The 14896-nt window shown below is 39.8% G+C and overlaps 1 protein-coding gene across 4 annotated transcripts in view; it reads left to right on the top strand.

Annotated features, from left to right (window-relative positions):
* The window catches only part of C10H7orf50 (chromosome 10 C7orf50 homolog), a 200222-nt gene that overhangs the window by 71377 nt on the left and 113949 nt on the right, over positions 1-14896 (top strand). The window lies entirely within an intron of this gene.

The following is a 14896-nucleotide window of genomic DNA, read 5'->3' as shown; positions in this document are numbered from 1 at the left end:
TGGTAAATTGTTCCATTGGTTAATTACTGTTAAAAATTTCCAGTCTGAATTTTTTTTCAACTTCCAGCCATTGAAGTGTGATATACCTTTCTCTGTTAGATTGAAGAGCCCATTATTAAATATTTAGATACAGAACGACTGTCAACAAGTTACCGCTTAACCTTCTGTTTGTTAGACTCAAAGGATGTGTCTACACAGCAAAGAAATATCCACAGCAGACTCAGGCTCATAGAGCTTGGGTTGAGAGGCTGTTTTATTGCTGTGTAGACTTCCAGGCTTGAACTGACACCCAAGGTCTGGGACCCTCCCACATCACAGGGTCCTGAAGCCCAGGCTCCAGCCCGAGCCCTGAAGTCTACACAGCATTGAATGGTTGCATGACCTGAACGCTGGAGCTCAAGTCGGTTAGCATGGGGCAGCCATGGGTGTATAGTTGCTGTTTAGACATACCCAGTGAGCATAAACTATTTAGCTTATCACTATAAGAGATGGTTTCTGATACTTTAATCATTCTTGTGACTCTTCTCTGAACCCTCTCCAATATATCAACATCCTTCTTAAATTGTGGGCACCGAATCTTGACACACTGTTCCACTAGTTGTCGCATCAGAGCCAAATATAGAGGTAAGAGAACCTCTCTGCTTCTACTAGAGCAGTGGTTCTCAACCTATTCACCATTCTGGGTCACAGGTTAAGAACCATTCTGCCAGATGCACATTGGCCTGCCAACCTCTGCACTGCCAGCGTGCCCCTTCCCCTTGAGGGCTGACCCGGATCACGTGCCACACTAACCCCTTGCCCAGTGCCCTGTCAACTCCCTATACCCCACACATACCCCTTGCCCAGTGCCCCTCCCTCCCACAATCTTTCCACAGACACATGTGCCCAGAGCGGGACCAGGAGTGGAGCTCTGCGGCATGGGGCTGGGTGCGGGGCGGGGAGACACTAAAGAGCCAGGAGCAGGGCCAGGAGCAGACTCCCAAGTAAAACCTGGGGGTGCTACAGCACCCCCCCTCCACGCACACGTAGTTTCCAGGCCTATGCTGCCCAGTGCCCCCCCGTAAGGCCCCCACTGCTCAGCACCCCAAGCCTTTCACTGCCCAGAGACCCCCCCCCGTAACCTCCCCAGAGACCCATTCTCCTGCCCCCTGCTGTATCCACTGGCCACACTGCTGACTGAAGTGCTCCAGTAGGGCTGCCTGATGCTGTCTCCCCCTCAGTCAGCCCACCCCCTGCCAGACTGGAGTGGCAAATTTTGAATTTTTTTAGCACACAGCTGTGCAGGCCACAGATTGAGAACCACTGTACTAGAGTTACCCCTGTTTATGTATCTCAGGAATGCATTACCTTTTTTGGCCACATCTTCACACTGGGACCTCATGTTCAGCTGATTCTCCACCATGAGCTTCAGATCTTTTTCAGTCACTGCTTCCCAGAGTAGAGTCCCCCATCCTGTAAGTATGGCCTACATTCTTTGTTCCTACGTATATACATTTACATTTAGTTGAATTAAAACACACATTGTCTGCTTGTGCCCAGTTTACCAAGCAATCCAGATCACACTTGAATCAGTGACCTGTCCTCTTCATTACCACTCACCTAAATTTTATCAACAATAATTTAGTTTTCTTCCCGGCCCTTGATAAAAATGTTAAATAGCATAAGACCAAAAGCTGATCCCTGCAGAATCCTGCTGGAAACATACCTGCTCAATGACGATTGTCCATTACAGTTACGTTTTAAGATCTATCACTTAGCCAGTTTTTAATCCATTGCATGTGTGCTATGTTAATTTTATATTCTAGTTTGTTTAATCAAAATGTGTTGTACCAAGTCAAATGCCTTCCAGAAGTCTAAGTACATCATGTCAACACTATTGCCTTTATCAACCAAGCTTGCTGTCCCGTCAAAAAGAGGTATGAAGTTAGTTGACAGGATCTATTTTCCATATACCCATGTTGATTTGTATTAATTTCATTACCTTCTTTAAATTCTTTATTAATCGAGTCCCCTATCAGCTGCTCCATTATCTTGCCTGTATGTGTATGCAGGAAGCTTGATCTGTGCCAATGGTTCCATCAAGAATGAGGTTAAAAGGAGATGTGCTTTAGTTGCAAGGGATGCATAGAAGTTGATGGGATTGTGGACTGATAACATTATATTGGGTACCAAAGTGAACATTTATCAGCATACTAACAGTATCTCAATGGCCTAGAGACACAGTTACATTGAAAGAAACAGACATCAGAAAGCTGGAGACAGTAGAGATGAGAGTTCATCGAAAGATGGCAGGTACAAAGTGGAATGATTTTAAGCCAAATGAATAAGTTAGGAGAGTAGCATATGAAATCAGGGTATGGGACTGACCTCAGTTGAAAGGATTACGATGTTGGAGACACTGTAGCAGACAAACAGATGATAGGATGCCAAAGAAAATAATGCAAATGTAAGCAGAGCTAGAGGCCAACCACCTACTAGATGGCATGGCATCGTATGCGTGGATGTGACCAGGCTATTATTAATGGAGAAATAGGTATGGACAAGAATGAATGGCAATGCTGTACTGCTCCTCATGTCTGTAAAGATGCTTTGGGATGAGAAGAAGGTAATTTTAAAAAACTCCCTCTTAAAACTCAAAAATATACCCTGTATTTTGAATTACTGAATATAGTAGGTTTTATTATTAAATTGTCTTATGAGAGCAGTAATGCTTCTAATATTGTGCAGTTGATTTCAGATGATAGCAAGCACTTAAGTAGTACTTTATATTTTCAGGTGCTATACAAATATTAACTAATTCTGATAATATTCCTGAGGGAAGAAGAAACTCAGTAACTGAGATGTTGGCGACTTCCCCAAGATCACAGAATACGTCAGTGGTAGTGGTGCAATTAGTGCAATTAGATATCAGAAGATCTTGAATCCCAACTCCATGTTCATTTCCCTATAGCACACTGCTTCCCATATAAATAGCTGCAATTCTTGGGTGCTGAATGTATACTCATTATGCTGCATTTCAAACAAATCTGACTTGCCCATCTGTGATAATGGTAAAGACCTTTGAACAGAGATAAATCATAATCAGTATAAATTTGCATGATGCCTTACATTTCATTTAGTCACCATAACTGTTGTATCACATTGACAATGGAAACTGAAAGAGGAGGAGATAGAAAATGTCATTATCAGTTGTCTTCCCTCAAACAGTAAATCAGCTCACGATGATTCACCTTAATGATCACAGAATGCAGTCATCTGACTGTAATAAGAGAACAAACTTTATTGTTTAGTTATATATATATATATATATATATATATATATATATATATATATATAAATAAAAGAGGGCTGATTACTTTTAACTTGCAAAAGATGTTGGCTAAGAAGCTGTATGTGTAGGATGATGCATAACTAGTATTATATTGATTAAGTGAATAACTCTCTCTTGATACATGTAGGACTAATTGTTAGCAATAGTATTTTTGGTAGAGTGGAGGCAGGTGAGGTAGAAGTTGCAGTAGTTAGCGGTTGTCAGGTTCAGTGGTAATTATTAAAGCTCTGTGGATTGCAGGTGATTTAGAATTCTAAGTAGTGTAGAAGGCAAACAGCCAGCTGCAGATGAAATCTGACAAAAAACAAACAAACAAACCCATGTTCATATGGCAAAATACATAGCGCAGATAAATTATAGTTGATATTATTCTAATTAAAACAGACTGCTACATTTGTTCTTTGTTTATTTTAATTTCAATCATCTCCTTTATGACAGTACGCCCTGATATCATCCGATCTGAGAGAAACTAATCACGTCCCTTACCTCCCTATATCCAGTACAGCTCAGTACTGCTAATAAGAGTGTGACACTATCACTATCATAGCCTGCTATGTCTTTATTCTCAAACACTTAAGAGCAGATGCAATGGGGCATATTCAGTAAAAGCTAGCAGAGAGATGGAAAGTTCTGGCTTGTTCAACTATCCTCTAGTCTTTTGTGGCCTATAGCTGTAACTGTTAATTTGCTGAGCAAAGTAAGGCCTAACACTCAGCTTGATGACATGTCTTTGTTTATCTTCCTGCCTACACCAAGCAGGTATCATCAAGTGGAGAGATGACCAAGGCAGGCAGCAGGGTTATGGATATGGTTAGAGTTGGATTGGCTAGCTCGAAGTTGGTGGTTGTTATTAAGTGGCTAACTCTGGTCCAGAATACATGAGAAATATGAGCTCCTCGTCCCCTTCCCCTAGGCTGCTTTGCCTGTTCCTGCTGTTGATTTAACATACCATATATTCCTGCTCTTTTGAGGCATCAGTGTAATTAAGAATCACTGTGCCTGTGTACCACAATAGCTTTAGAGTTTCCCATGACAGCTGCCTAGTGTGACCACCTTTTCAAAAGGCAAAAGTGGGACAGGTGCAGGAGCCCCACCCCTGCCCCTCCTCTTCCTCTAAGGCTCTGTTTCTGCTGCTTCTCTTCCACCTGAGGCCCTGCCCCCTGGCCAGGTGAGAAGCTGGAGTCAGGCTGTGGTAAGAGCTGCCTAGGGAGCCTGGGCCACTGTGGGGAGTCCCGCACCCTCCGCCTACCTTGGGCCAGGGGCTGGGATGCCTGAGAGCAGCCTCTGGCCCATGTCTCCACCCCCTGGGGCATGCCTCCCAGGGCAGCTGTAGAGTCTGGGGCTCCCTTGGTGGCTCTTACCATGTCCCAGCTCTGGCTTCCAGCCTTGGCAGGGGGTGGGGCCTTGGAGGGAAGAGGAAGAGCAGGGGTGGGGCCTTGTGGTGGTGGGGATGCTAAGGCCCATCTCCCCATCCCACCCCCCCTCCAGGAAGAGACTGATGCTGCCCGTGAGCCTTGGGCAGACATGGAGCGGTACTTCAGAGAATCCTTGACAAATGCTGTCCCAGAGTCATTCAGGTCAGGACCAGGACTTAAACTCTGTATTTTGGGACTGTCCTGCCCAGTTCAGGATAGGTGATCACCCTATTGCTGCTATACATTTAATAATATCCTGTGGTTGGGACAGGAACAAGTGCTATGTTCTTGGCTGAAGAGAAGACTGGAGATACTTGACAAACTTATTTTTAATAGGTGATTGAGGATGTATTTTGCTTTTTCAATTATTTATTTATTTTTTTGCTTCTCAGGCTGCTATTTAATCAGCGAGAGGAAGAAAGATAAAACTACTACAGTAATAGATTAAGAGGGGGTTAATATGTATGCGTTAACTATATGCCAAGAGATTGCCATGCTTGTGCTTTCTATTGACTGCTTTATCTGATTGACTAGTGGAGAATTGTTGTTCAGAGGAATCATTCACTGACCATGTTTAGGCAATCCTGTCTCAGCAAGTGTTTGCTATCCAACTCCTTCAGGTATTAAAGAATATATTACTACACCTAGGGCTGCGATACGCACAGTTTGTTTACTGATTTAACTACATTATTTTATAAATTGGTCTAGTTAAATCCAAGCAGACCCCATGTGCAGACATTATTTTGGACTGAATGCCCTATATAGATTTAATGTAAATCTGTAAAAATATTATTAAAGCTAAATTGATTTTTGATGATCTTAACAGATTTAAGAGTTTCTATGCCAGGGAGGTTTCACTGATTTAACTATATCAGTGCACACATAGGAATTGTTATTCTGGAACAGAAACCTAAGGGTTGATCTAGCCAAGCATTCTGTCACCAGCAGTGCCCAGCACCAGATGCTACAGAGGAAGATGCAAGAAACCCCTGATTTTTTTGGATTACTGTACTTTAATTTGTATCTCCCGCTGAATAGAAAGTCAGGTTAAATAGTTTGCTGTTACTCATTCAAGTTCTTTCCATGAAATCTATCTGTGTTTCAGGTTTGTTTTTTTATGGGAGGGTTCACCCGTATTTATCTCATCCTTGCAACAGCAGTGTGTGTGCCCTCATGCCTAAAATACTTGATTTTCATTTCCTCCCAGGAGAGCTTATAGCAGTGCTCCTTATTTTGTGCTGAAATGTTGGCTCACGTGGTTTTGAACAACTATGATCAAATGATGCCTGCTCTGTGTTTTTTGCATTGACTGGGTTTTTAAAGCCCACAGTGATGTTGGCCCTGGCTGTACGCAAGGCCTCTTTCTTGTGTTTCTTTCTGATTGGTTTCTGTGCTCACACACCACCTGTCTTTTGGGGATTCAGTGGTACTGTAGTATTTTAATCAGCAATTATTCTTTGACTGTGATGGGCCCTAATGTACGGAATTCACTTTCATAAAATAGCAATCTATCTGTCCTTTTCTTCTTTAAAAAAAAAAAACAACCTTAAATCTTTTTTTCCAGTGGTGCGTTTTAACATGATTGCCGTTGGCCTTATATTTATTACCCTCTTCTCTCAGACATCATTTAGCACATTTATCTTCTGTTGCAGATGCCCTTTCTTTGCTTAATGACTTGAACTAATAGTGCATTTTATTATTTTAATATATCAATGAGGACCTTAGGTTCCCACAGTGGGTGGGAAGTGGAGGATTTACTTTAGAAACATAGTAGAAGTAATTCCTCTCTTTCTGTTTTGACCTGCAGAACATTTTATTCATGCTGCTATAGTAATGTACAGGCAAGTCTTAACATACACGGGGGTTCTGTTCTGTGGTTATCGCGTAAAGTGAAAACCGCGTATACTGAAAATTATATCCCCAAGCCCTTTAAATCCCACCCGCAGCTCTGACAGCAGGGCCGGGGTGGCATTTAAAGGGCTTCTCCAGGCTTCCGCCACCATGGGGAGCCCAGAGGAGCCCTTTAAATGCCACCCCAGCCTGGCCGCTGGAGCTGTGGGCAGGATTTAAAGGGCTGTGCTGGGCTTCCCGTCGTGGCGGGGAGCCCGGTGGAGCCCTTTAAATGCTGGCCCTGGCCCCGCTGCCGGAGCTGTGGGTGGGATTTAAAGGGTTCCGCCTGACTTCCCGCCATGGTGGGGAGCCCGGAGGAGCCCTTTAAATCTCGCCCACAGCTTTGGCAGCCCAGCTGGGGCTGGCATTTAAAGGGCCCAAAGCTCCAGGGTGGCTGGAGTCTCGGGCCCTTTAGTTCACCTCAGGGGCTACCAGCCACCTCTGCAGCTGGGAGCCCCCTGAGTGATTTAAAGGCAGGTACCCCAAGACCTTTAAATCTTGAGGCCACGCCTCTTCCACTTGAGGCCTCTCCCCCTGGACTCCGGCCCTTCAGCATAAAGCTGAAATCACGCATGTTGAATACATGTAAGCTGTGACAGACCTGTATCTGGTTAATTCCAAATGCCCATGTGACCTGTTTAGGAGCGGTCTTTCAAGGCTTGGATTTTCTACAACAATCTTGTTGAAGGACGTGGTTACAGCAGAGTTGTTCGCCAACATAATTAAATGCTATGTGGTCTTGTAGTTGAGATGTAACTTTATTTCCACAGTCTGGCTTTGTCCAAGGCTGTAGCACAGTTTTTGGACAACCATGGTTTCCAACAACTGTTTTCCTTTATTCCCTTATTACAAATGAGCCTCTACTGCAGGTTGCCAACCCTCTAGGATTGTCCTGGAGTCTCCAGAAATTCAAGATTAATCTTTAATTAAAGATTGTCATGTGATGAAACCTCCAGGAATACGTCCAACCAAAATTGGCAACCCTATTCTAGTGTGCAGAACCATTTATATGTCTAATTTAGATTTAGCAGGAATCTACTGTAGACTATTTTAACAAATTACTTTAATAAAATATAATTTAAAAATAAAAGTAACTGCTACAGTGAACTGTAGGAATATTCAGCAGGTGACCACAAGGTGGAGTTTCTAAAGAGTTTTCAATCAAGGCCTTGACATTTCTTTAGCTCTAATTCTAAAATTAATTTGAATATTGTTTAAAAAACATTTCATATTAATGCTGAAACAAAACTTGTGTATAAAAAAAGGGCTTGTTCTCTGTAACTCTCACCAACTAATTTCAAAATGCAACAGATTGTACGAGCTTCAAGATTAGTTTAAACTGGATGAAATTGTCAAACCTGGATGCCTAAAATAAGACTTCTAAATTTGTGTTTAAATAGCTAAATAAAATGGGGCCTGGTTTTCCGAGGTGAGGCGCCCCAGTGCCTTCTCTTGACTTCATTGGGATTTATGGATATTCGGCACCTCTGAAAATGAGGCCACTTCTGTGTGGGAGATTAATATGTATTTGGAAGCCTGATTGTAGCCCTCCAGATTTGAACATTTTAGCCATATGTTAAACAAAGATGTTCCAGTATTGAACTTCGCAGGTTTCAACTTGACACTTCGCTCCCTGTAAACCTCCCTACTCTTTTCTTCCACCAGGACTCCATGTTGGCACTGATCCCCCACCCCCTACTGCTGTTTTTTAATCTCCTGTGTAATAAGCCCTCAAATGCTTTAAAATCTAGGTTGAATTGATTCACTTTACTCTTGTCAGTGTTTGGTCGCAGTTTCAAAGTACTCTTAATGGTAAAAATGATTTTAAGTATATTTTTGTTTTTTAAAACTACAAATCTTCTTATGAGAAACTAGTACATTCAAAATCAGTCTCTGGGCGTGACATGCAATAATGTGGGAGCTGCGCCGGCTAGGGTTAAAGTTGTTAATAAATATTATCTCCAAAATTTTGAGCATTCTTGTTGATGTAATTAAAGATGTAGTACTCAAACCCAGAGAAAAGTATAAGGGAAATATTATTGCTTCTGTTGTACGAAATATGTAAATGAAGAAAATAAACAAGAAAAGTGGTTCTATTTCCAACTTTTATGAGGACATTACAAATAATGAAACATTAAAAATAGAAAAGGGAAAATGCCTCTTTTAGCCTATTTTTCTATATATGGAAAAATAACATTTTGAATACTTTGAAATGCTTTGATTGGTGGACAACGGAAAAATTAAAAATAAGTTATACATGAGCTATTTCAGTCTTAAATTCGTGTGCTACATGGCAATCTAATATTGCAGTTGTTTGACATAAATTTGATTGCTTTTATTCGTAGATGAACCTGGCATTGTATAGTAAAAGAAGCAATAATTTGCACTTATTAAAAGCTTTGCAAAAATTAAACTTTACTGCACATATTTGAGGCATGTAAGTGTTTTACTCACTTTTCAGCTGCATATATTGAGGCAAAAGTGATTAGTTGAATTCTAGTCTCAGTTCTGCTATTAATTCCTGAGAAGCCAAGACCCTAATTATGCTCTCCCTTTCACTGTTCTCAATATTATTTAATTCCAATAAAGTCAGTGGCATCACTCAGGATTTCTACTGGTATGAGAGCAGTATTTGGCTCCAAACCTAGTCACTGTACTACTGTCACTCTTTCTTAGCAAACATGCATAGTACAACCCCATTTAACTGAGTCTTGTTTTTTTTAAAAAAAGCTTAATTATTTCCCCCAGGATTTTCAAATATAGTCACCTGGCATATTTTCACTGCACTCTGAAACAAACAATTCCCATAATTCTGTCCTCCCACCTCAGAATACTAGTAACTCTCACCTGAAGTCAATGAGAGTTAACATCCAGCAAGCAAATAGGATCTTGGAACTGTGCACCCAGAAGGGCTGATTCGGAACTCTCATAGACCAGTTTTATACCAGCGTAATTCAGAAGACTTCAGTGGACTCGCTACTGATTTACACTAGTGTAAATGAGATCAGGTCCAGAGTTCAGCCTCCACGAAACTCGTGGCCAGTTAAACTAATTTATAAACAGGCTATCTTCATTAACATGAAACCTTTTGAACAAATGGGGTTGTAGTGTTTAAAGCAAGATGATGAACACTGATTGTCTTTTTGTTGTGTACCAGCGGAAATGGAAAGTTCAATAGGTGAACACAGGATGGATCATCTGAAACAGCTTTTAATATATTGCTCAGTGAATTTGTTCATTGAGTGCTCGCTCTCTTATTTAGACTAGTAGAGTAGTGGTTCTCAACCAGGGGTACACGTATCCCTGGAGGTCTTCCAGGGAGTACACCAACTCAACTAGATATTTGCCTAATTTTACAACCAGCTACATAAAAAGCACTGACGAAATCAGTACAAACTAAAATTTCATACAATGACTTGTTTATACTTCTCTATGTATTATACACTGAAATGTAAGTACACTATTTATATTCCAGTCAATTTATTTTATAATTATATGGTAAAAATGAGTTTGGTTCTCAAATGGAAAGTATGGAAGCTAGTGATTTCATCAATTAGCCAACACAAATCAGTCTGAAAACCAGTGGTAGTAATAACATAAGCAGATGAAGAGGTGAACAGTTTTGTTAGTTTATTGATTTGACATAATTGGCTCTTCTGAAAGCAGAGAGGCTACAAACCATAAATCAACTCAAAAATACTAAACTCTGGGAGAAAATAATACTGTTAATAATGGCACTTTTTCTTGTGCTGACATTCTAATGTACAGCGTATGCAAACAGAAATTTATACAGTACACTTTAATCATTGAAAGAGGTTTACATTTAAATGGTGATAGACGTATCTTTTTTTTGAAATAATTTAATAAATTCTTTGCAAATTTTTTTACATCAGCAGGCTACTTTTATCTGCATATATACAGTACTTTACCAATATTAATTCAAATGCAAAACAGATCGGCTCATATTTACAAAGCAATCAGAAACCTTCAGGCATTGAAATGGAAAGGCCCCACTTTTGATTTACTGGTGTTTGCTATGTTTTGAGAACTTTGTCATATCAAGGATTTGTTCATAAAACTCCTTATATTTTCACTATCCCACATTTAATTTTCCCTCAAGGACAGTTTCTAATGTACGTGCTCATATATTTTTATATGTGTATAACCACTACAAAGTTGTTGTTCATTTGGATGTTTACTTCAATGTTTATTTTTAAAAAATCACTACTGATCTAATATTCAAGGAGGCTGCATGCAAATACAGTTGCATGTCATAGTTTCTATTGAGCAGCCAAAAGATCATGCTCACTATTGAAAATAACAACCCAGTCTAATCCAGAAACAAAAATGAGGGGTGGGGGGAGGGGAATCAATTGATGATCTCCTCATATTTAAAATATTTCTGAGGATATGTGCAAAAATACTTAACTTCAGGCGCACACACATACACAAACTAGGACTTTAAAACAGTCTTCAGATTTGTAGAGTATGTTGAAGAAAACCGATTAGATCTCTCCCCCCCCCCCCATAAAAACAACATCTTCCATTATACTGGACAGCACTGAATTAAAATGACAAATCATTCCAATAAAACTGAAATGTCATAAAAAAGACAACAAAACAGAAGCTAGTGAAGCTAAAACACAGTGAATGGTACCACAGAAAAAATGTGAGGCCCCACGTGAAAGAGTAGAAGAGCAAAATGAAACATGAAAATAAAATTTTCTAGTACATTAAAAGTGACAAGAAATTATAATCTGAAGAGAGGTTATAAAAGACCAATAGTGTGAAGCAGGGAATTTCATGTAAGTGGAAAAGGACAGAAATTAATGTGGCATTTTATACTTTGCAAATGAAGATGCTGCATGTTTGTGAAAATTACTGATAAGATTATGTGTAGGGTGACCGGATAGCAACTGTGAAAAAACGAGACAGGGGGTGAGCGATAATAGGCACCTATATAAGAGGAAGTCCCAAAAAACGGGACTGTCCCTATAAAAATGGGACATCTGGTCACCCTAATGTGAGCAAGGAAAGCAAATAGTGAGAGTTAAAATTGACAATGCAGCTAAATCTCTAAAACAGGTATAACATTCTGGAGGTGTGTTTTAAAGAGGCAGTCAGTCTGGCATGACTCTATAGTCACACCAGGTAAAGCCAGTTTCCTTCTTTCTAGAAATTCAGTTTCCCTGGATGCTGGACTGCACGTTAGTAACAACTTTTACAGGACAGAAATGCTGGGTTTGATGTTTCCCTTCAAGAAATGGATTTCCTTTTGTTAAGAAGAGGAGAGTTTATTCTGCTAGATGGGTATAAGAGAAGTTTTATTATCTGTTTACTTGTTGGTGGGAATTAAAGAAGGCTATCCTGCAATTGTTACAAGTACTCAGAGAAGACAAGGAAACGGATAATTTCTAAAAATGCCCATACAGAGCCAGGTTAAAGCACAGGCACTATAGGCCCTTGCAAACTGAGTGCAACTGGTGCTGTGAAGTATCTCTTAGTCTGCAGACTGCCTGAAACAACAGCTCTGAGAGGTACGAGGTGCTCTGTTCATTTCAATGTGATGTTAACTCCAAAACCTGTTCTGGGAAGACCTACCACCAGAAGCAGAAAGTGCAGTGGACCTGGTGTACACATCCACCTACTCACCCAAGCTGAAACATCTCATATGCTAGGTTAAGTACTAGTGCCCACTGTTTAAAAAAAAAAAAAAAAAAAAAAAAGAGAGAGAGAGAGAGAACATCTGCTGCCACCCTTACTACTTTTGAGAGGGGGTGTGTGCATGTCTGTTGCCTCTCCTGTCTCTGGGAAGCAAGGGAGGCTCCCCTGCCACAACTACACCAACCAGGGATGGGACCCCAGGAGTAGAGCCGCCAAGAATCTTGTGTCCTGCACACCTTCTCCCCCAAATTGCCTCCATCTTTTTCTGTGCCCATAATACCGTGCCGTTGCTTAAAAGAGATCTACAGCAAATTAATGGAATAAAGTTTAATGACTTTAGAAATGCTGCAAAGAAAGTTAGCAGTTTCTCAAGCAACTAATCTGGACTCTTTAGGACAAGTAGCACTTGATTGAACAGAGCCAGCAAGCTCTTGGGAAAGAGCATCTCGCATTGAATTAAGTCTGAGCTGTGAGAGGATGCAGCTACTATAGCAAAAAGAAAGATGCATTTGTGTCCCTGTGCCAGTGTTTTCAGAGAAATTATTTGAGAGAGTTCCACTTCAGAAATAAGTTTCAAGAAGATGAGATAGTGGAGCATGAAGAGATTTGGCAACACAGCAAAAATTATTTAGAGGAGGAGATAAATGCTTATTAATTGGCACTTTCCATCCTAAAAAGAATCTGCTAATGAGGTAGTGCAGAGCTCACTTTTAAATCTCTCTACTCTTTCATTATTTACATTTAAAATAAAGGCAAGATTTTTGATGCTGTGACACTGAGAGGCTCCATAATACTGGAAAACATAAAGGAAGATACTGAACATGTGAAAAATTTAATGGCTGTCTGATATGCTGGTCAGAAAAGAGATTTGAGAGATTACTGTTACAGTATTCTGTTTATTACAGTAGATTATATTTAGTGAGATTCAAGGCACATGATATATGAAGAGCATGAATGCTCATATGGTTTGAAGGGGTGTATTGGCTCATTAGGTGAAATGTAAATCAGACACAATAACAGAGAAAGGCCAGACTCATTTCCATCAGCTGGTAGGAGGGAGATATTTGTGAGCTAACCAACACCGAACCTATGAAGGGGATCAATATGATTGAGTTGAATAGTCCTTCAAGTGGTTTAATATATAGAGAATTAAGAGTAAAATTATTTTGAGTAAAGTTTTAATTAAAATAAGCAATTATTAAAAATATAGAACAAGATACCAAAAAGAACAGTAGCGGATAATCAACATGTTCATGGGAGAGTTGAATAAATTACTACCCAGAGAGGAGAAGTAGAGACAGGTGTGTGGAGAATTGAGTGGAATAGTACTGAAAGGGAGGAGGGAAAAGAAGTGGTAAATGGATTGTGAGCTCACTCTTCCTGGTTCATATAGTTTGTAATCTGTACAGAAACAGACAAAAAACGGGAGACAGAGAGTATGGTGAAATGGTACTATTAATAACTAAAAGGGTTTAAAAGTTATTTTTTCTCCTTATTTCTTCTGCAGCAGAATCTGCTAACCTACACCTTGGTAAACTGTAAATATACATGCGTCTGATGAAGTGGGTATTCATCCATGAAAGCTTATGCTCCAATACGTCTGTTAGTCTGTAAGGTGCCACAAGACTCTTTGTTGCTTTTTGTAAATACACACTAATGTGGAATTTTAATTTTGCAATTTAGCAGAATTCTATTGGTTTAGAAGTTACTGTGTTGAGACAGGGCCAGTGTAGATGATGCAATGTTCCCCACAATGCAGTAGAAGAGTACCAGTTCATCTTCTGGCTTCTCTGCTGTCTGTGCCCAAAGGGAGGGCACTTATAGTTAACTATTGGATCAGATGCTTTCCTCGAACGTTTCCTAGCCCCAAAACCTCTCTAATTTGCACTCCCCTGTTTGTGTAGATCAATGAGGTTCCACTGTTTCTGTTTGCATTATCTCTGTTTTTCAAATACTCTCTCAACTGTAAAATTTGGCAATCTGCACTGAATTTCTTCATCACTATTGTAAATTTAAAAAATTCAATCGATACAGTGCATTCTGGAGTCACGCTGCAAGGAGTTCCAGGAAATATTAAGCAAATAACTAATGCTGGTTTGAATTCATAAATATCCATTTTAAATATTACTCCTATTATGGATTATATTCCTTATTTTTTTTATGTATAATTTGTCTGATTCTATATTAAATAAAATACAAATTATTCTTGCTTATGTAAACAAAGCAATTTCAACTGGTTAAATTTAGAAGCTAAAAATGTATGTTTAATAATACTAGAAACTATAGAATTTTTCTTTTTATTCTGCATCATTTTACATTTGCTGTCACTTCAAGTGCTTGAATTTTGGTACTTAAAAAGTAAGATAGTGATAACTAAACCTATCTTAAGAGAGACTACTCATAGTCTGACACATTTTAAAGAAAGCAACACATTGTTCTGTTCAAGGAAAATAGTAACTTATGAGCCTTACAAAAGGGCTCCAGGTTCTTGCCCATTTTGAAACAATACCTACATTGAAAGCTTCCCCCCTCCTGCAGGTTTAACAATGTCCCATGATTAAAGAGACTTCAGTTTATTACTGTCACAAGCATATC

This window comes from Gopherus evgoodei, chromosome 10 (genome assembly GCF_007399415.2).
Source record: "Gopherus evgoodei ecotype Sinaloan lineage chromosome 10, rGopEvg1_v1.p, whole genome shotgun sequence".
In the NCBI taxonomy this organism is placed as follows: domain Eukaryota; kingdom Metazoa; phylum Chordata; order Testudines; family Testudinidae; genus Gopherus; species Gopherus evgoodei.
The sequence above is the reverse complement of the archived record's forward strand: the minus strand, read 5'-3'. Positions and strand labels throughout refer to the sequence as shown.